At 39.5% G+C, this 23215-nt stretch overlaps 1 protein-coding gene across 9 annotated transcripts in view; it reads right to left on the reverse strand.

Annotated features, from left to right (window-relative positions):
• Positions 1-22681, reverse strand: part of AFF3 (ALF transcription elongation factor 3) — a 575522-nt gene extending 552841 nt beyond the window's left edge. For all 9 annotated transcript variants that reach the window (XM_058684423.1, XM_058684426.1, XM_058684420.1 and 6 more), the window contains exon 1: positions 22559-22681. The gene's annotated coding sequence lies outside the window, so the exon portion shown is untranslated. The remainder of the gene's footprint in view (positions 1-22558) is intronic.
• Positions 22682-23215: the final 534 nt, after the last annotated feature.

The raw sequence follows: 23215 nt of genomic DNA on the forward strand, positions 1-23215 counted from the left end.
CTTCAGAGAGACTGGAAGATGGATGATTTTTCCTGCTCCTTCTGTACTGAGTCTGAGGGGGATAGCACAGTAAGTGCTTGCATGCCCATTAATAACTGCTTCTTTGTTTGCTACTGTCTTGTGGGTATCTTGAACACAAGGCCCATTGGTTTTCAGATCTAGGTGCTTTGTGGGTCCTCCTTCAAGTGGGAGTCTTAAAAAGTTGGGGTGCTAAAAGTAGGGTTCAAACCTTGACTCCTCAGGAAGAATTTGGGAATTTGGAGTTCCCTCCCAACTATATGATGCTGTGTCAGGGGTGGGGTTTATGGCAAGAGTGTGTCTCGGCATTTCCTACCATTCCAATGCGAGTATTTTCTCATTTGTCCGATTTATAGGAGGTTCTCAGATAGTTTCTGTATTTCTTTGAGAGGTAATTGCTGTGTATAACTGTACATTTGGTGGTGCCATGGGAAGAGGAAAGCAGCCTTCAATGTATCCATCATTATCTACCTCTCGATTTTACTTTTATAATTAAAGGATATTTTTGCTAAGTTTAAAATTCCAGGTTGACAGGGAATTTTCCCCAGCAATTTAAAGATATTATATCACTGTCTTCTGGCTTCTGTCATATCTATTAAAAAGTCGGTTGTCAGTTATATTGTCGCTCCTGTGTAGGTAAAGTCTTTTTCCTCTGGCTGCTTTTAAGATTTTCTTTTCAGTTTTCAGCTTTCAGAGGTTTTACTATCATGCGCATAGATGTAGTTTTTTCTTTATCCTACTTGAGGTCCATAGGGCTTCTTATCTGAGTTTGATATCTTTCACCAGTTTTGGTAAGTTCTTAGCCATTATCTCCTTAGTTACTGAGTTTGACTCATTCTCTGTTTCCTCTCCAGAGACTCCAATTTTTACACGTTAGAATTTCTGTCTTTTACTCCATCTTTTGAAAGTTTAATTCTCTTGCCTTTCTAAGGCTTCTTTCTGAATATTTTCTTCTAATAGATCTTCCAGTTAACTAATTCTTTCTTGAGCTGTATGTAAACCACTATAAAACCCATTCACTGAGTTCTTAATTTGGAATATCACTTTTTTTATTATAGAATTCCCATTTGATTCCATTTTATAGTTTCTCACCTTCTGCTAAAATTCTCAGTCTTATCTTTTTTTCAATTTAGATGCTGTAAACATAGTTATCTTAAAATTTGTGTCTCATGACTCCTTTATCTGGAGCCCTTATGAGTGTATTTACATGGTGTATTTTTTCTACTGAAAACACTTCATTCATATTGTCTTACCTTCTTACATCCAGTTATTCTCTTAAATTATATGGTGGACATTGCATTTTCAAAATGATTTTCAGAAATAATTTGAGGATTACAATAATGTTATCTTTCTCCAGAGAAAGATATCCATTTCTGCCAGGTTCATAGAAGCATTAGCAATTAAGGAATATCTTTGTATAGTTTCATGAGTTGAGGGGAATTAATTTTGAAGATCCTTTAGGGGCATGTCTACTTTCAAGTCTCCATTTCTTTTAGGGTACACTCTTCATGATTCCAATCCAAATGATGGGAATTCGCTATGCTGTTTTTTCTTGTGGATACTGACTTCATTATTATCACTTGAGCCCCAGAAGGCTGTCAACATCTTGTGTTAGCCTCTCAACGATTGCCTCCAAAATTGAATTTGGCCTCCAGGGAAAAGTGACCCTAAACACCACACTCACTTTCTTTAATCTCTTTTTTCTTCTGGAGGTTGGCTCTGCAATTGTTCACTCAATTTGTATATCTCTAATGCCTTTATATCATAATTATTTTAAAACTTTTTTGATAAATTGAATAGATGTGTATGTGCTATGAAAAACAAAGTTTTATTTGGATTTGGGTAATTTGCTTGGACAATGACCTTCATAGGATAGATGTAAGCTACCCTGTGTATTGGTTAAGAGCACAGGATTTGGGGCCAGCAAATCTGGTTCAAATCCTTGTTTTGCTTCTATTAGCAGTATGGTTTTTGGCAGTTTACTTAAACTTTCTGATTCCCACTTCTCTCACTGGTAAAATGTGAATGATGATTATAGATTCTTTGTTGACAAATAAATAGAATAATATTGCAAACATATAATACAGAGTTGGCACCTAGTGTAAGCACACTCAAATGGCAACTGTTGTTATTGAATATAAACTATTTAAATATTTAATAATATCTGCCAAAGACAACTATTTTAGCTTTAAAATGATTATAATTATGATTTTTTTTCTGGTGTATTTCAGAAAAGAACTCTTAGGTCATGGCTTTGGGGTCCTGGCAATACTTGCTTTGTAATTTTCCCATACCCAAATCTTAGCAGTGTTTATGCTGTAGAATTCAGGGACCCAGTGGAATACTTCCTTGCATTCTGGGGTCAATTAAAAACTCCAATTAAGGAAAATTCTGGCTTTGCCCACATGTAGCCCTAGAGCATGCTTCCATGCATGGATGTGTAAGCCTTCATGTGTCTGAGTTTCTACAATTGCCCTAATTGTTTTTAATGTTTATACTAGCTCCTTCTTTACCCACAGGTAAGGCCAAAGGGGCACTAGCAAAAAGTCCCTATGATTACCCTCAGGGGCCGTATTGTTATGGTACTACTTTTAACCACTTGGCCCTGTTTTTATATATCTAGAGATTATCTACCCTTCAGGAGACTATCCCTGCCATTTTGCCTGTTGGGCACTTGAAAGCAGGTCCATTTAAACATCAATAACTAGGAGTCTTCATTGACGTCTTGCCGGGTAAGTCCTAACCTAGTCTTGACCTTAGAGTCAAAACCTTGTGAAAAGTCAATAAAAGTAGCAAACAATGCCATATTATTCTTGGCATACTTTGCACAACAATAAGAGAGTTTAACAATAGTTAATTATGGTTTAATAGTCGCTAACAAGTATTGAGTGTTTACAATGTAGCAGGCAATATGCATGCATGCTCTCATTTGATTCACATAACAGCCAAATGAGGTAGGCACTGTCATTACCCTGTTTTAAAGGGGAGGAACTGTGGTTTACAGGGGCAAAGTATTTAACCTTAGGCCACAAACCAGCAACGGGGTTTATGTCAGCCATTCCTATATGTATGCCCCCTGTGTAGAGTATTAGGTAGAGAAACTCAGATTCAGCTTATTATGGAAGAAGCTATTGTGACGATTTGAAGGAACACCTACCATATTAATAGGTATGTAGTTATTCTACAGAACTGCTCTGTTAGAATGGGACAGATTATGTCTTAAAGACTATCCTGCTAAGAATAAAGGCTGAGGATCTAATTAAAACAATCAGGTTAGCAAGCATCAAAACCAACCAATAAGAACATGGAGAAAAGAGTCTGGCAGCAAAGAGGTATCACCTGGTCATGTAAGTGATGATGTTTAATAAATAATCCATAAGAAGAGGCATTATCAGGTCTTGAGAAGCTCCTTAGAGAAACTTTTAATTGACAAAATGAAAGGTAACATTTTTCAAGTATAAGACTGTGAAAAGTTAACCTTCTCAGCCCAAATGGAATATGTGTTGCCACAAGAACTCTGACTGGACACATTTGGTGGGAACCATGTTACAGAATTGACCCTCATTAAGGATTCTTTAAAAAAAAATTTTTTTTAATGTTTATTTATTTTTGAGAGAGAGAGACAGAGTGTGAGCAGGGGAGGGGTAGAGAAAGAGACAGAGACCCAGAATCCGAAGAAGGCTCCAGGTTCTGAGCGGTCAGCACAGAGTCCGATGTGAGGCTTGAACCCACAAGCTGTGAGATCATGACCTGAGCTGAAGTTGGATGCTTAATCGACTGAGCCACCCAAGTACCCCCTCATTAAGGATTCTAACAGCCCAACCCAAGGCCTTCCACAGTAGTCATTTCACTTGAAGCTCTTTTATGGAGGAGAAATGAAATTATAATAAGAATAAAATGTATTAAGTTACTTAAAGTTCCTGCTGCCTTGCCTACTAAGACAAGGTTTTGGTTTTGATTTTGGTTCTGGTTATTCCCTGTGAATACTTAACCAACTAGAAGCCTGAGGTCTGAGGGTTAGGCCCACATTTACGCATATAGTTCTGGTTACCCACACTTACCTGAGTAGTGGAAATAAATCCCCCCTTTAACTTCTGGAAACAATTAAAATGTTTTCAGAACATATTGTGAGACTGAACAGTCCTACACTTTATTCCAGCCTTTTAATCTAATCTGACCAGTCTGTGTAGAAATAGATTCAAGGACTACTAATATCAAGGTTTAGGTGTGAAGGTAAAATGGTATAAAATATCTATTCCAAAGATGATGGTGATGAAGGAGGAGGGGTCATGTCAGCTACAGCAGTGGCTGCCCACAGTGAAGGTATATAAATGAATTTCCCATATATTTGCTCTGTATAGTACCAGTCAGCAATCATGGACAATGCCTGGCACACTAAATGCTCAAAGAATGCTTATTGGGTGAATACATTTAGTTAGAAAGTGCCTGAGCTGGTCAAGGCTTTGAGCTGGATCTTAAATGAGTTTGGCCAGTGACAAGAGATTAGTTCAAATCAGAAAGGCAAGCAAAGCAATTTGGATGACTCTGATGTTCTCACTCAGGCAGATGGATGGGCAGTGATGCCATAAACTAAACAAGGTGATGGATAGAGGAGGAGGCATCAAAGTAATAACAAACACATGATATTTTGTCACAAATTGGGGAAATTCACGTTCAAGAGATTGGTGCATTTTGCTGAGTGTTATGGTCTCAAATTACCTTCTCCATATTTACACGACTGGAATCCTCTTACAGCCTTTTTTAATTGGTCATTCTCTGTCATTAGAGCTTGAGTCTGTATAGTTGTCATTGTTAAGATTTTTATTTTTAAGTAATCTCTACACCCAATGTGGGGCTTGAACCCACAACCCTGAGATTAAGAATCGCGCACTCCACTTACTGAGCAGCCATGCGCCCTGAGTCTGTAGAGTTTTGATTTTGCTGTTTACCACAATGGGGCATTATTTACTAAAGGTTGAGATGGTCATAAAGAACTCTGCAAAATCAGAAATTTTATTTTAATGGTTTTATTGTCACCTCATATATTAGAATAGGCTGTTATTTTTCTTTTTCATTTCTCACTAAACCCTCATGTGTTTGTGTGTCGATATTTTATAGATGAGGAAACTGTATTAAAATACAGCATTATTCAAGAACGCAGGGGTGGGGGCGCCTGGGTGGCTCAGTCGGTTAAGCGTCCGACTTCAGCTCAGGTCACGATCTCACGGTCTGTGAGTCCGTGAGTTCGAGCCCGGTGTCGGGCTCTGGGCTGATGGCTCAGAGCCTGGAGCCTGCTTCCGATTCTGTGTCTCCCTCTCTCTCTGCCCCTCCCCTGTTCATGCTCTATCTCTCTCTGTCTCAAAAATAAATAAACGTTAAAAAAAAAATAAAAAAAAAAAAAGAACGCAGGGGTGGAGGTGATTGCGAATTAAGAGATGGTCATAATACAAAAGCAGAGAATAAAGATGAATATAATAGTGAGGTTACCCAACCCAAAGTAGTAAAAATTGAATATTACTCTGAAATGAAAAGCCACGTGGCTGGGAGAGATGGCCCAAGCATGAGTAATTGAGAACTTGTCTCTGGAAAGGAGAGGAAAGCAAAATGGCTCTTTAATAAATTAAGTCAATGTCTAACAAAATGTGTGTTTTCTAAATTAAGCATTTTCAAAAATGTGCATTTCCAAAATTGTGACTCTCCAAGAGATTCCAAATATTAGCAATGAAAGGAAAACTAACTTTACTTAACCCAAACTTGATCAAACTTATTTGACCTTGGAATGCATTCTTCATGCAACATCTAGTACCACCTCCCAGGAAGGTGTGGGAAATGTTGAGTTAGGAAAACAATGTTTAATTTCATAGTGTCTGGTATATACTAGGTGATAAATGATTATTTTTGAATTTCTAGAAGTAATTTTCTAATAACACAATCATTATCTGTTGTCAACAGTTTTTTCATAAAAGGGATTTAAAAAGAGTAAAGTAGACATGAACCTTAGAATTAGAAAGAATGTGGCTTTGTTAACATCTACTAAAAATAATTAAGGAAATTTCTACCATCTCAGGACCTGCCCAATTCAGAAATAAATTATTCCCTCCAGTTCTATAGCACATAGTTCCTCTGAAACTGTTAATTCTGCTTAGATGCCTTCTGAGTGCGAGTGAAATTTAATTATCTCATTTTCTTTAATAGCAGAGAGTAGATTAATTGTTTAAGAGAAAAAGATGGCTTGTTATATGAGTGGAAAGGTGCAGAGTCCCTGGTGTGCCACTGTAGATATGACCATCAAGGCAGAAGCTTGAACTAGATAGCACATGAAAGCAGATATTCACACCAAAGACAGAACTAATTATTCATTTAACACTAATTTTCAATTTACACAGAAATTTGTTTGGTTTTGTCAAATGAGACTATATGTGTTCATCAGGCAAACTGGGGTTCAAATTTTGGCTTTATCACTTATGAGCTATTTAAGCACAGGCAGGTCTCTGAGCTTCAGTTTCCTCTGTGTAAAATGGCATTAATATTCAGAGTATTAGACTAAAGCCTTCCTCATTTTAGCATTTAGAAGTCTTCAGGATGATTATTTCTCACCATTCTCCTACCCTAAAGCACCCTACTCCACTCTACTCACAGTTCTAAAGAAGAGAGAGTCAGCCAGAAAACAGACCTACAAACAATAAACACTTGAAGTACACAAGTCATTTCATCCTATTCCCTCAAATGGAAATGCAAAATTAAGGATTACCAGACATACAAGGAGAACTGCAGCATGAAAAAGAAAGATAGAGACAAGAACAAAAACAAACCACACACACACAACAACAACAACAATAAAAAAAAAAAAACTGACCCAGAAAGGAGGAAAAAAAGACAATTAGGGAACAGAAGACAACACAAAAAGTACTCTAATTAATTTGGTGGGGGCATTCTGGAGAAAATATAACATCCTTAAAATTGGGACAAAATGCTAAGGAAAAAAATTGGAGAATTAAAGAGAGTGCTTGCAGATTAAAAAAAATAATACTGGTTGAGAAAAAAAATTAATTACAGAAAGCCTAGAAAATAAACTCAAAGTTTCTATTCTCTTAGAATATAGGGAGAAAGAGAAAGAATTGAAAACTATGAGAGGGAAGATCAGTCTAGAAACCAGAAAATCCATCTAGGAGGTCTCACATGTGGTGTTGGAGATGAAAAAAAGTATCAAAAAATACTTGAAGAAAAAATTTCCAAAGCTGAAGGACAAAATCCTTCAGAATTAAAAGAGCTTCTGAATGCCCACAACAATTAAAGAAAAGAGAGCCATACCTAGTAACATCTTTGATGTTCAGAGTACCAAGGATAAAAAGAAACTTCTAAAGGCTTCTATACCCAGCCAGATGTCAATCACATATGAGAGCAGAATAATGTTTTCAGACAAAAAGATCTCAGAAAGTTTATCTGCCATACATCCTTTCCTTTAAAGGCATTTGAAGATATATCCAGAGGAACAAAAGTAGAACAAGAAGACGTTTGTGTGGTCCAGGAATCTGTAGTGCCAATCCAAACTCCTGATAACAGTGGGAAAATTTTGCAACATGACAATTGAATCACAGATGCAGAGGGCAACCAGTACAGATTGGAATAGAAGGATGGAGGGGAGATAGGGGATGGAGGTTTCCAGGAGAAAAGCAGGACTTGATAGAAAAGACAGGGTTGGGGAAAACTAATCACACAGACACATAGTGCAAAAAGAACTCCAACAGCACCCACTGGAAACTTGAGGGATCATTGGTAGGGTAAGGAGTGTATAATAAATCTGAATGTTTAGTAAAACCATAATTCAAATATGAAGCAAACTAAAACACGTCAATATTGGAGGATAAAAACAAAGAGAGAAATTCCATTGAACCTTGATGCTCTCCCAATTGGCCCAGGAGTTATGATGTTAGACTTATTAAAAAGAATATACTTATAACACATGACTTGACCAATCTATGGATGAATCATGGAGACATGGTTGCAACTTTAGGACAAAATGTAAGGTATATGTTTATCTGACAAAATGAGACTTGGAAGGTAGATAAAATGGTGGGGGCATCAATAATTTTATCTTTTAAAGTGAGAATACAATATTATAAAGAGATAAATATTATAAAAGAGATATACAATATTATAAAAGAGAATACAATATTATAAAGAGATACAATATTATAAAAAGTTAATGAAATGAGAAATATAGATGTAATATAATACTAGAAATTATAAATATGAACACAGGAAGAACAATAGATAACAAATATAACAAAAGATGACAATATAAATGTCAGACACTGGGAATGTCTAGGATTGGGTTGTGGGGGAAGGGTGGCAGGACTGAGCTAAATTATCAACTTTCATATTGAAGAGTCTGTAAATAATATCCTGTATTGATACACTTTTAAAAATAGAGTTATAGGTATATTGTCTGTATGGAGGAAAGAACAGAAGAAATGAAAATGTAAACAATCTCTTAGAACAGTAACCTTGTCTGTCTCATCTGTCTGACATTGTATCCCTTGTGCCTAGAATGGCACACCTGCTGATAAATGGTGAATGAAAAGAAGGTGACTTCTGGGAAACAGTACTGGGAGTGCAGAGGAGAAGGGCCAGGGGCTGTCTCTTCCCAACATTGAATGGTTACCAGATAAAGGTATTATTTTGATGAAAACAATCACAATAGTGAAAGTACACAGGAGAATACAGCATGCCATGAATGCGGATGGTCTCCTTGAGGAAGTGACAAGTAAGATGAGAACCAGCCAGGTGAGGAAAAGAATCAGCCAGGTGAGGAAAGAGAGTTCCAGACTGAGGAACACATGTGAAGACTTCAGGTGGAGAGAAGATCCAGGTGGCCGGGGCAGAGTGCGATATAGGGGTGAGCTGCACAGAGTGCTCTGTGTGAGCCTGTGGAAGTAGGCACAGGCCACTTCTAACGGTTTTGTAGGCCATGTGGGGATGCTGATGAATTGCTCAAGAAACATGAAGTGAGACCTATGACTTCTTTTTATTTCATTATCACCAGTGAGGCTAGGTTTTCCTAGCTCTGTGCTTACACTTGGGACCATAGCTTGCATATAACTCTGTTCTTGGCCTATCAGGAATGGTCTAGGCCTCTGGATTTGATTTTCAGTATCTAATAATTCTGAACTCTCAAAGAAGAAGGAGATACTATGTATTAGATGACTGAGTAGAATATGGTCAACTTATTGCATACTTTGTGTATCTGTTGCATAAGTTGAACAAAATGTGCAGAGAATGCTTGTGGAAGCGGGGAAGAGCTGAATTTTATCATCAAGGTTTTGGTGCTTGTCAGGAAGTTGTGATACTGTTTTAGCAGGAAGGCAGAGAAACATTATCAGGGCAATTTAGGCATTGATCAGTGGCAAAGCACATCCTATTCAAGAAGCCAGAGGAGTGTTTACTGGGCTCTCAAGAGCATGGGGCCGGGCCAGATGCCAATGATAATTGTAAAGATACAGGCTCTACCCTGAAGAAGTGCCTATTCTTAGAAGACAGAAATAGATGTGGATGAACACAGATCCAGATTCTCTCAGAGCACAAATGCTGCGCAGGGATTAGGCTGGGTGCTCTGGGAAGCTGAATGAACTCTTCCAATCCACTAGGGTCCTTGTTAGTGCATCGAAGCAGTAATTTACTCAATGACAAGAGTTCATGTCACTTCCTAAGGCACTTAACTTACTCCCAGGATGTTGGTTGCACACCAGGGGAATCTGGCTCACTAATCTTTAACACTTGTCATAATTATTTTTCCTTCAATAATACTATTTTCCCCATGAGAAACTAAAAATTATTACATAAGAAATGTAGAAATATAAGTGTGTGATATTTTTTTAATAAAATGTAGTCAGTGCCCCTGGGGAATTTCTGTAGCAAAAACCTCTCAAATCAATTATATTTTCTCATTTCTGGTTCCAATAATTGAATATTTTATTTCTATATTTATTTAAGTTCTTTCAAAATGAAAAGGTGGAGTTGTGTTGGCACACTGGGAAAGGAGGGTGTCATTAATTAAAGTTGTTTAAAGTATAAGATGAAAACAGTGCTGATGCATATAAATTTGCTTCAATGAGCTGCCAGCTGCTTTGTGAGGTTCTAGGAATACTGTCTGTAATCTTGGGTGGTGGCACGGTGGTGCATTATCCCGTCCTCTCTAGGAGGTAATTCTGCAATCACAGTTCATCCAGACAGAGAAAAAGTAAAATTATGCAGCCAGGTGTTTAGTGCCCATGACTCATTATTTAGAAAATCCAGGATTACTGACCCGCATTTCTCACATTTCAATCAGAATGTTCAGTCCTGATCCCTCAGTCATCTCAGCTAGGAGCTCATTGTCACTTACTTCCATTGTCTCATCTAATTCTCACATCATCACTATGGTGTAGGTGGAATGGTGGTGGTGGTTATTCCCTTTTAACAGCTGGTAAGGGACACCAGGTTCAAAAAGGTTGAGGATATCTGCCCAGGGTCATACAGCTGGTGGTAGAGTCAGAACCAGACTGGAGGCCTTTTGATTCCTTTCAGGCACTTCTTGTGCTGATTCCTGGACCCCAGGTGGCCCCAGGCTCTACTTTGCCTGACCCCTGAGCTTCAACTATTGCACCCACCCCTGCCACACAAGAATTCTGAATGTCTGAGTAAACACAACCTGAGAAGAGCAACCCCTAGGAAGTTCCTGCTCCCAAAATAGATGCTGATGAGTTACCTAGAGGCATGGAGAACTCTTGAGATGGTGTACATCTGATGCAGGAGTCAACATTAGTCGGAAAACAGTCATGGAGCAGGTAGATCTTTGACCCTCTCTTGCTAGTCCCCATTCTCAGCTGTCAGCTCCTTTGTAACAAGTATGAACAGTACCACCCCTAGTTGCACTCTCTCTCTCTCTCTCCCACTCCCTTCCATGCCTATTCTCGTAGGAAAAACTCTCAAGAGGCTTCTGATGTTTTTTTGTGGTCAGTTAAGGATGACCAGAGTGACCCATTCAAGAAAGGTTAATTTCAGAGTTCAAGCAATGAGTTTTCCAGAGCCTGCTTCTTCCAACCCATGCCACTGGAGATTAATAAATGTTGGTTATTGTTATTTGGCTCAAAGGATGCCTGGAATACAGAGAATTTATGATCTGTGTGTCTAAGTCAATCTCATATTCTTATATTCACTGTGACACCAGGAAGGCAAAATGGGAAACAAGAGTCAAAATTACAAAGAGGCTGATTTCGCTTTGAAATGAAGGACTTTCAAGTAATTGGAACTCTCTGGAAAAGAAATGGCCCTATCAAGGGGCCGTGAGGCTTTTGTTGCTGCCAGAGGTAGTTAAACTAAATTGATGACTACTTATCAAAATGTGTTGGAAAAGGGGAGTATGGTTAGAATAGATGACCTCTAAGGTTCAACATTGAGATATTTAATTTGTTTATCCTTCCCATAGACACATTTCTAGAGTACAGAGAGAGGGGATTGGTCAGAGGTCAGGATCAACGGTCAGGCACCTTCAGTCCATCTGTCGCCTTTGTCCAAGCTGCTCATCTGCTAAGTCCAGTGAGGAATGTATGGACTGCGACACCAGGAGAGCAGCTGGGCAGGATAAAGGCCCGTAGCTAATGGGTCAGAATCTCCCTGATTTCAGCTACATTCCTACCATTGGCAAACTTCACAGCAGCAACCACTTAACTAAACCAAAGGATCTATTTTGATGAGATTCTGAAACAAGAATCCCTAATGATTTTCTCCCCAGAATCACAGGAAAATGTAGCAGGGATATCATCATATCATTTGAATGTGTACCCACTTGCCAATTACTCTGGATTGATGCTTCCTGATGTAAATAATCAGCTGAACATAAAATCTAAATCATATACAGTTATTTGACACTTTATTCGAGACAAAAAAAAGACTGGCTATTTAGGCAAAAACATCAGACTAGTAGTTTTCCTGGCAAATGTGCTATAACTAAGTGTATATATAAAACAGTCTACATTATGAGCAAGTAATGGTCAGGCCATTCCAAAGGGCAATTTACTCTCCAGGAAACCAACAGGGTCTGTGCTACATGCACGTTCTTTTCCAAGTTGCTCAGAGCCATTTAGAAAATTACTATTGTTATTCACAGAATGCTCCACCAATCTGAGAAATTAACCCTCTTCCCAACATGTCTAATTTACTTCTTCTTCAAATAATAGGCATGTTAAAGTTGATGTGGGTCCAGTGTCTAAATAATAAAAAATAGCTACTTTTTACTGAGTGCTTAGTATGTTGCAGGTACTCTAAATGCATTACATACAATCTCATTAAATCCTCACAACAACCCGGATGTATTATTATCCCTAATTGAACTGAAGAGTTAACTGAGACTCAGAGAGAAAAGTAATTTACCCATAGTTGTACAGTTACTCGTGCCTGGTACATAGCAAGTGCTGGATGAGTGATCATTAATGTTAGTTTATACTAGGAGGCACAGCTAGAATTTGAGTTGAGATCTAACACTCATCAAAGCCTTTACAATGGCCTCTATGTGGTTCTGCCTCATACAAATTGCATTGTCCATGTGAAGGAGGTGGGTCATGGCCAAATATCACTGGCAGGAATCCTTGTCCTAAGGGAGACATACTGCATATGTCACACTTTCAGTAGCTCCCTATTAGTTAAGAGCATGTGACATGTGAAACAATGATTAACAGAGAAGTCTCCAAACTTGGGTAGGGTACACAAAGAACTTTCTAGAAGTTTCTAGAAGCTGAATGATACATTCAGGGCTAATGGAATCTATGACTAGATTCTATTTGCAAATATCATCCTTTCTAAAACTGATATGCCCAAGACTGCTCTGTGGTCAAGGCTTCATGCCAGCTCTCCATTCCTGACTCCCCTACCCCACAGATTTCTACCACACAGGACACTCTCTTCTCCCAGGCCTGTCTTGTGTACACGCACATGAGACACACATTCTGAAGGGTGCAGCCCTACAGGCACAGGGCTTGATGGGATGCTGGTAGCTTTGTGAGAATTTGAGAAAAATCATCTCTTCCTCCAGGTGCATGGAGTGTAGGGTGGATATTAATCCCTATTCATTCACACACTCAGCAATGTGCCCCTGTGCAGGTCATTGCCTGTACCAGTCTTACTACAGTGCATCGAATGTTCACTGTCTCAAAAATAAAAGCCCCATGGCTTTTTTTTTTAAGGGGAAGTTTCAAATATTGACTTCCAAGAAGCCTTGAAATACAGTTTTCTGGGGTTCTTTTAGAAGGTTTGTGAGCAAAACCATTTCATGCAGTTTGGGATGAAGAGACCTCTGGGCTGCCTCACAGCTTCCTTGAGCATGTGCTGTCTCACAGGACAACCCAACTGAAGCACCATCAATACTCAAAGATCTCCATTGAGTCAACAGAAGGGCATTTGCCAGTCAGGAAGGTTAGACACTCACTCTTTATTTCTAAACAAAGATTGCCGAGCATCTCCTAAAGCACAAAAATATAATTGCAGGCCAAGCAACAATAAAGATTGAATAACAGACTCATAAAATTAATGGCCAGAAATTCCACAGCAACATTTTCAGCCCAGAGTTTCTCTGACTTCAAACTGCAAATATGCCATTTGAAAAACAAAGATGGACTCAATATTTCAGTTCCCCAAGACACCCAATATCTTTAAGAACAGGACAGCCCACTATTCCTGTGACACTCAGACTCCATGGACATACTTTATTTTATATATATATTTATGTATATAAATATATATTATATATATTAATATATATTATATACATAAATATATATTATATATATTAATATATAATATATTATATATGTGTATACACACACACACATATATATATATATATATATATATATATATTTTTTTTTTTTTTTTTTTTTTTTTACCAAACAGAGGAAGTTTTGGTTGAGTGCATAACAGACTAATTTCTTAGCCCTTAACTACTCGAATGAGTATGATTTTCAGGTCAGTATTATTGATATGATATAAATGCAGTTTTCTTGGGAGAGGTTGCTTTTTAAAATAGAGTTCTTAAGAAAGAGCTTCTACCTCACCTTCTCTTCATTGTATTTATGAGTCAAGGGGGGAAAAAGCAGGGTGCTGCCTCTGAAGTCACATGACAGGTGTGCCCCAGGGAATGAAGGAATGAAATAATTAATAAACACTTAAAAGTTCCACCTATGTGTCACGCATGGCACTAGGAGATAATAATAACATTAAAAGACAATGGTTATTCAGCACCTACCACATGACAGGTACTATTCCAAGAAAGGTACATATATTTGCTCACTGAGGCCACACGGCATCCACTTTTACACAGCTGAGTAGCTTGCCCACTACCACACAGCTAGTGGAATTTTTCTTCCCAAATGCATAATTAGGCATACACACACACACACACACACACACACATTTCTTTTATTAGTTTATTTTACAGAGTTTTTTTATATATTAAGGATAGCATGCACTCATTATATATTGAAGGATTTTTCCAAGTTTGCTGTTCATCTTTTTTGTGTGTGTGGTGTTTTTGACAGTCTTATTTTTATTTATATTTCATTTATTTAGTATCAGCCTTACAAAAACTTTTCTCACCCCAAGATTATTTAATCTTCATCTGAATTTTCTCTAGTAACTTTTAAGCTTTATTATAATATGTTAAAATCTTTCTAGAACCTATTTTAGTTTAGAATGCATCTAATTTTACTCTATTCCCCATGACCCCTAACAGTTAGACAGTGTCTTAACATCATTTACTGGAAAGCTCATTATCCTATAATTCATTTATTCAACAAAGCTTTATCCAGAACCTATGATGAGCAGGTGTTTTTCTAGGTCCTGGGGATACATTACATTACAATAGGGAGAGACAGATAAGGGCAACTAAACATGTAGTATGTTAGGTGGTGGTAAATGTGGTGGACAAAGAGGGGCTGGAATAGCTATTTTACACAGAGTGGTCAAGGAAGTTCTCTCTGAAATGGTGATGTTAGGGCAGAGACCTAGAGGAAGTGAGAAGCAACCTATGTACCCAGGGAAGGGCATTCCAGGCAGAGGAAACATGAGGTCAGATTATGCTTGGTGTGTTTGAAGATTGGCAAAGAGACCACTCTGACTGAAGCAGTGCCACAAATTAGGGGAGACATCACAAGGGTGTCAGAAGAAGTCAGAAGGGTAGCAGGAGTCATATCATGTAGAACCTGATAGGTTATCTAAGTACTTTGGATTTGGAGACTGGATAAGCGTAGCAGATTACATTTCCCAAAGATGGCCACAGATATATCCCATGTGCTTGTTTGCAATGTGGCATTGACCTCAACCTCTTTGGATCTGGGCAGGCCTGGTAACTGCTTAGACCAATAAGAAAAGGTACTGTAACTGTCCTGGGAGTAGCCCCCACTGCCTCTTAATGGACCATCACGATGGAAAAACTACAACTACCCCAAGACCACCAGAAGCCCAAGCCACATAGAGAGCCCTGGAAGATGAGATGCCACATAAATAGACAGACAGGCCAAGGAGCCACAAGGCACAAGGCATGTGGATGAAGAAGCCATCTCAGAAGGGGATCCTCCAGTCCAGCCACCACCTAAATGCCTTAATTCCTGATCCACAGTATCCTGAGCAAAATTGAAAGGTTGTTTTAAGCCACTATGTTTTGGGATCGTTGGTCATCCAGCAATAGAAAACTGGAACAGCAAGGAAGGAGGCCCTTGAAGGGGTTTGAGCAATCATATGATTTGACTTGTTTTACAAGAATTCCTCTGGGTCTATGCTGAGAACAGAGTGAAGAAGAGAGAGTATAGAAAGGAAACAGTGTGCAGAGCAGGTAAGAAACCAGACAGTAGAGGCTGGAGTGGTGAGAAGTGATTCAATTCTGGATATATTTCAAAGGACACATAGATGGGATTTGCTGATGGATTAGATGTGTGTTGTGAAAGAAAGGTGTGAAGGATGGCTTTGAGGTGCTGGCCTAACACTGGGAGAATAGAGAAGGCTTTTATTGACACGAAAGGAAGCTGCAGGAGGAGCAGGGCTGGAGGCAGGGAAATCAGGAATTCTGTTTTGGACACGTTAAGATTATGAAGCTGAATATACATTCAAGTAGAGATGCTGAGTGTTGTCAGACAGCCAGGTGTCTAGTCAGAAGAGAGGTCAGGGCTGGGCAGTAAGTCTGGGCATCATTAGTGTTTCTATGGTCATATCAGACCATATGCCCTAGGGAGTGAACGGAGACAGAGCAGAGAAGTTGGAGGACTGGACATTGGGTACTCCACCATCTAGATACTTGGAAGAATTGGAGAAGGAACCTCAAAAGGAGGTGGCGAAGGAGCCACCACTGGGATAGGAAGTAAGAGAGTAATGTTCTAGAGGCAGAGGGGGAAGTTGCTTTGGTAAGAAAAGAATGAATAAGAGTGTCAGATCTGCCAAAGAATCAAACCAAATGAAGACTAACCATTCTTTATATTACTGTCCTCATTCTTGATATTATTGATTCAACACATTTATCATACACTAAATTTGCATATGCGTGAGTGTATGTGTGTGTGAACTTTCTCCTCTCTCTCACTGATCCATCTGGAACCATATGACCACTGAAAATTTTTCTTTCTTCTTTCTTTCTTTCTTTCTTTCTTTCTTTCTTTCTTTCTTTCGTTCTTTCTTTCTTTCTTTCTTTTCTTTCTCTTTTCTTTTCTTTTCTTTTCAGAGAGAGGGCACAATTAAGTGAGGGGCAGAAAGAGAGGGAAAGAGAGAGAATGTCACGAGGTGCAGAGAGAGAATGAGAGGGAGGGAGGGAGAGAGAGGGAGAGGGAAGCAGGGTTCACCCGAAGCGGGGCTCACCCAAAGCAGGGCATAAGCTCACCCAATGTGGGACTCAAACTCACGAACTGTGAGATCATGACCCAAGCCAAAGTCAGATGCTTAATGACTGAGCCACCCAGGTGCCCCCACTGTAACTTTCATACCCAAGGCAAGCACCAAGTCTGCCCCCCTACCACTTTTTCTTCTCCACCCCCACCCCAAGAATATCCTCATTGTTCTAAACTAAAATTCATCAGAATTTTATATTGGAATTTTATCAAGTCCCCTTCTTCCCCAAATGCACTGAAAACTTTATTTTATATATGTATTTTTGCATACAAATTAGTTTGGTGAGAGTTAATACTGAGTCTGCTTATCTAGTCTCCACACGTTATGTGTTTCCATTTATGTTTCACAAACCTAAGTAGATTTTTTTCATATAGTCTCATGTGTTTTCTCTTAAGTTCTTTTCTAGGTATTTAAATTGTAGGTGCTTTTGTGAATTATATCCCTTTTTCTCATATTTTCTTACTCGCTATTTTTTTAATAAGAAATCTATTTTTGTATAAAGAACTCTCTTATTATTTCTAATGATTTTACAGGTGATGCAAACAGATTTCAACACCTTTGTTATTTTCATGGGCATGAGGTTTCACAGCTATGGAATCAGATAGCCAATGTACAAGGCTGTCCTCATTTCTGCTGATAAAATTATTCCTTGTTTGGAGAATGGGATTTAATATGCCAATATTTCAAAGTGTTTCACAAAGATCTCCATGATTTCCAGGTGCTCTGAGAATGACTGTAGCTACCCATTTCAAATTGTCCCAGATATTTCCAATTTCAAATATTTTTCCCTTTGTTAACCCATGAGTCAGACCATATGTCCTTTGATCTTTGCTTCAGAAAATATTGTCACGGTATTTAGAAACAGGGACAGCTGAGGCAAAGTTGTAACATATGGGATGTTTTTCCTCTGAGCCCCTCTCTCCTCAGCATTTTTCCTGGTTATGTGTGCCTAGAGCACACACATGCATGTGTGTGCGCACGTGCGCGCACGCACGCGTGCGCACGCACACACACACACACACAGTGGTGTCCTGGAGGAAAAGGGGTTTTTTATTCAAACAATACCACATGTGTTGCTGCTGTGTAGCCTGGACTCGGGGTCGCCTTAAGGCTGGCTCAGGTGGAAGGTTTCAGAGCTGGGAAGTCTGGGTTTGAAGCTCACATCTAACCGTGTGTGCTTGGGCAGGTCACTTAACCCTAGAGCCTCTATTCTCTATATGTGAATATCTACATAGTAGGGCTGTTATGGGGACTCCAGAAATGACTAAAAAATGCTCGGGGTAGGTAAGAGCTGAGGAAACAGTACTTATTACTTTGATTTAGAAGGAAGTTCCATTTATTGCCAGGTCCTTACGAAAATCCCTTGGTCTCATGCTGTGGAAGGAAAGCAAAGCTGGAGATGCAAAGTGACCAGAATGAGAATATAGGAAGCAGTGGGACCTTAGTCTCCTAATTCCTCCTTTTGTACACTTATCTATAGAAACAAACCACCAATGGCTGATCTCTCGCATTTATAACTAATCAGCCTCCACCCAGAGGCTGCAGTGTGGTAACCATGGGGCAGACATTTGCATTTTTGGCTGTCACCTTCCAACTGTCCACCCCTTCCTATACCACTCCATTCTTCCTTTTGAGGATGCTCCCTAGTGCATAGCTTTGGGAGGTAGGACCTAAAGTCAAATGGACAGACCTGACCTTTCCCTAGGGGCAGGTATGTGACCTAGGTGCAGCTCATCACACTCTCCCTTCTTTCTAGGATTCTGTATTTTACATAAGTAATGGCCCCAAAGTGGGGACACTTGAGGTCACATCTGTCACAGTGGTCCCCACATTACATGGCCCAGGCTGTGTTCACATTTTCATTACTGTGGTTCCTGATGGTGTTCTTACTGCCTGGCCTTCAGAGCCCCTCTCTTGCTGCTCTACTTTACGTCTGGTCAGCCCCCAAAATTGTTTCAGAAGATTGTCTTTTTGTTTAACACAGCTTGATTTGGTTCCTCTCTCTTGTAACAGCACACTGGCTCATAACAGCCAGATTCCAAGACAAAAATAAGAAAAGAAGCTCATCCCACTTAACAAGAATTTTCTTACCACAGTCAACCCCTGTTGCTTGAGAGAAAGGTGAACTCTTAGAAAACATGACTAAATGGGACACCATGACTCAGTTGAAGTTCTATATTATCACATTAGAGAGGATTTTGGAGTAGAATAGTCTTTCAGCTTGCAAATTTAGCATCAAAGGTGGCAAGAGGATGGAGAGAAGAGGGGTAGTGAATATCCTGCAACTCTCAACTCAAACACAAACTCTTCGTACACTTTTAGGAAAATGTGAAACAATTTCTTTTTTTCAGAACGGGGAAAAGGAAATGCTGTATTTGCCCTTTGTCTCTTCATTTTCCACTGTTTCAGCATTGCTCCTTGGTGATGAGAAAGCTGCCACAAAGCATTTTACTAGTTACCTGATTGCTGTCCTACTTAACACGTTCCATGGTCTGCTGGCTGATGGTAGTTTAAGCAGGATCTAATTGGTAACATATTGTCGATTGAATTAAGTGCCATATGATAGAGATTTAAACCATGGTAATTTTTCCATAAAGAAAAATCCGTCAACAGACTACAGCAGAAGACCATTAATAAATCAAATTGTCATGTTTATTAGTTATCACGGGAGTCTAGTTGTCTTGTATTCATGATAGCCCCCCATTTTTAGCACCGATAAAAGGTATAAAAAGGAATCTTTGGCAAGGCGCTTCTCAGTAGGCTCACATATGTACACAAATACTTGCTTGTATTTTAATCACGAGAAAAATTGTGCTACTTCACTTTAAAAGGAACATGGATTTAGGCTGTTTTTTTGGACGAGGGATAATGTTTTTATTTTCTTGCAGTTATGTTTTAAAACATTGGGAATCAACACATTGATAATCAAAGAAAAGCCAATGAAAACAAAAATGAGAACACCATTTGCTGATCAGATTCACAAAAAATAAAAGAACTGGTAAAATGTAGCACAGGATTTATAGAAGAACAGTCGCTGTAGTTTGATTTGTAATATTATAAAAGTTGGCAATAAATTAACTTCCCATATATGGGGAATGATTCAACAGATTATGGAACACTGGTGCCAGGAAGTGCAAAATAGCTATTTCAAAGAATGAGCTAAATCCCACCTAATAACACATCATTAAGAACCAACATCATTTATCCTTTTCCTTTCCCTTTTCTTTTAACTGCCTGTACTGAAAGTCGCTTTCAACATTTTTCTCCTACATGATTAAGAAAGAAGAGTACTTTATAAATGCTCCGTCACTGGAATCTTCTAAAACCCTGTGAATATGTAGGACAGGTTATTATACCCACTCTACAGGTAAAGAAACTGAAGTGTGGAAGAGAAAGTGATTTACTGAAGGAGACCCATAGCTCTCAACCTCAGGAGGCAGGATGCAAGGATATAAGTCCCTCCTCTGAACTGATATGTAGAATAAAGGGTCTAGAAATCAGAGACCAGCATCCAGCTCCTCCCCATACCTTTAAATCCCAGCATGACTTTGAACTTGTTTCTTAATTCTCTAGGACCTGGCTTCCTCATCAGTCACATTTCAACACCACTTAGTACTGTAGAGTATAGTACTGGCACTAGGAACACAGCCTGGAGATGGTCAGACCGCAACTCTCCCCAATCCCACCCAGCTTTGCACCCTTAGGCCAGTTATCAGCTATGGTCTAAAAAGGCACCATCAAGGGATCTGATGCGATAACATGAGAAGACATGTAACAGGGGAGCACACATGAGAGACACTGAATGCATGCTATGTACTGTTCTTTGGATGCCAGTTACACACATCTACTTCCCAGGTTGCTGTGCACGTGGGTACACAAGAGGTATAAGAGCTTGTATAATCAAACCTGCCAAGCTCCGGAGCCTTGCTCCTCCTGCCAGTGGGACTCCTAGGGAAGTCTGCCCCAGGCTCCTTTCCCAGCCTCCCGCTCACTGCACCTTTGCAGGGTTTACACTTTGTGTGTCGGGTGTCCTTGTTCTGGCTTCATCTGTGTCTCCTTCTACGCTCATTTACCTACCCCACATCCTACCTTCAATCTTTCCCACTCTTCTACCATTTCCCTTCAAGTCTGACAGCATAATTGTGAAAAAGAGGAGGATAATGATGATGATGATGATGGCCACTAACACTTATTGAGCCCTTTCAATGGGCCAGGTACTCTCTTAAGCACTTGACATCTATTAGCTACACTAAACCTTACTTAAGAGGTAGAGACTATTGTACCCATTTTACAGACGTCAGGACTCTGATGCAGAGTGGTATAATGAATGACTTGCCCAAAGTCACAGCAAGTGTTAGAGTTAAGATTGGAACTCAGAAATCCAGTGAATGAGCAATGTATATTTTTCCATTTTCTAAATGCAAAATGAACAAAAATGACTAAACACTAAATGCAGGTGATGCCCAGAGGAAGAGAACCACAGTTGAACAAAAACCTTAGCACATTGTTTGTGTTACTTTCACTGTAGTAATTTCACATCAGCAGTGAGATGAGAAACCTTGACAGACCTAGGTAGAGGAGGGAACTCTTCCCACTTCACACTAAGGGGCAAATGCTTTTGAGAAAAGCAGACACCATAATTTTTTTACTTGATTAGTGTGTACACTCAAGACTAAAGAATGAGCTTACTGCCACTTCTTTGCTGCTGTGGGTGCTGCTGTGGGTACTGGTTAACAGTTGGCTTGAGCTATTTTTGTTGCGATATCAGGTCACAGAATACCCGAACGGTCTCTACCTCATGGAATTTACAACCCTTTGAATAAAAGGGATTATGAACTGCATATTTAAATATTATTTCATTTTTACATTTGTAAGAGCCTGAATAGCAAGGAATTCACATATTAGGAAAAAAATCCTTTGTCACACCATTAGTTCTCTGCCTGCAAAAATATTGTCACTATTGCTATTCTGTATTCTAGGTGTGTCTATGTGTGTATATATATGGGTGTATATATACATATAATGTACCATATATAAATATATATGCATGATATGTGTACACCCAAGCATACATGCGTACATAGTATATAATGTGCTGTCTAAAGAATACGAGATAGTGTTATCAGACCCTGTTGATGAGCAGGCCGTGTGTTCTGAGTTACTTATGAAGAAACAGTGACGGCCTTAGGGTAAACCTTCCTGTAACCAGGCCTCTGGGAAATCATTCTCTGTGACCATTCATGGGAGTCTATGCTGTGACTATGTCGTAGGCTCTTTTTTGGCCTAAATGAAGTTCAGACATACTGTTCATAAGGCTCGTAGGCCCAGCTATCATCACAAATGGTGTCAGCATGTCCACATCAAGATTGTATATTCTTCACATGATTCACTCACATGAATTCTGTGACCTTTTCTGATCATGTTCCAAGTCTGCCTCCACAGTCTGTCCAGCCATTCACCCAAGGTTGCATTATCTCTATAGGGTGCAATGGAGGTGCTCCTGGCTGCCCAGTCCTGAGGAGGAGGGCCAGGCTACCCTGATGCATCCCCCAAAAGGGAACATACAAAGCAGTAGTTACTTCTTCTCCACCCAAGGCAGCCCAGAGGACCCAGACGCTCTCTGGCTTGATCTTACCTCTCAACTTACAGGCTCCTTTTCTTTCCCTCCCAAATAAGTTGTCCGATTTCTTTCTTCTGAGGCTGTGTGTAGAGCTCCCGTCTCACTGGCAAAGCTTTCTGAATGGCACTTTCTATATAAACAGGAAGAGTGTGTGTGGTCGCGACTGAAGTGTGCAGGTGCTGATAGAGGATGTGAAAGTGTGGAGGCGAGTGACTAAACCAACCAGTGTCATTTCCCCACCAGACACCCAACTGCCCTCCTGTTACCCACTGCAGGGCAAAGGCTACCAGAAGGCTGAAAGCAAGAGCCTGGACCCCACTCTGGAAGACCACCTGACACAAACCAGAAGAATATGGTTGGTATATTGGCCAAGGGTGAACTCTACTGCTCTGCCTCTCCTTAACTCTATATAGACTCCTTAAAAGAATCCCAGGAACATTTTTGGAATCCCTTAAATACATTCTTATCATCAAGTACATGGATTTAAACGGCCTACTTAACTTGTCTGAAGTTCTGCTGGCTCCCCAAACTTCTCACACACAAGAGACCATAATGAAAAGCCTTATCTTGCCTCTGGTCTATAATAAGTCTTCTAGAACTTTCTAGAATACATTTTCAGTGGGAGAGAAGGTGCACTAAGTGAGTAATCAGATGACCCAAGTCTGCTCTATT

Source organism: Neofelis nebulosa, chromosome 9 (genome assembly GCF_028018385.1).
Source record: "Neofelis nebulosa isolate mNeoNeb1 chromosome 9, mNeoNeb1.pri, whole genome shotgun sequence".
NCBI classification, from domain to species: domain Eukaryota; kingdom Metazoa; phylum Chordata; class Mammalia; order Carnivora; family Felidae; genus Neofelis; species Neofelis nebulosa.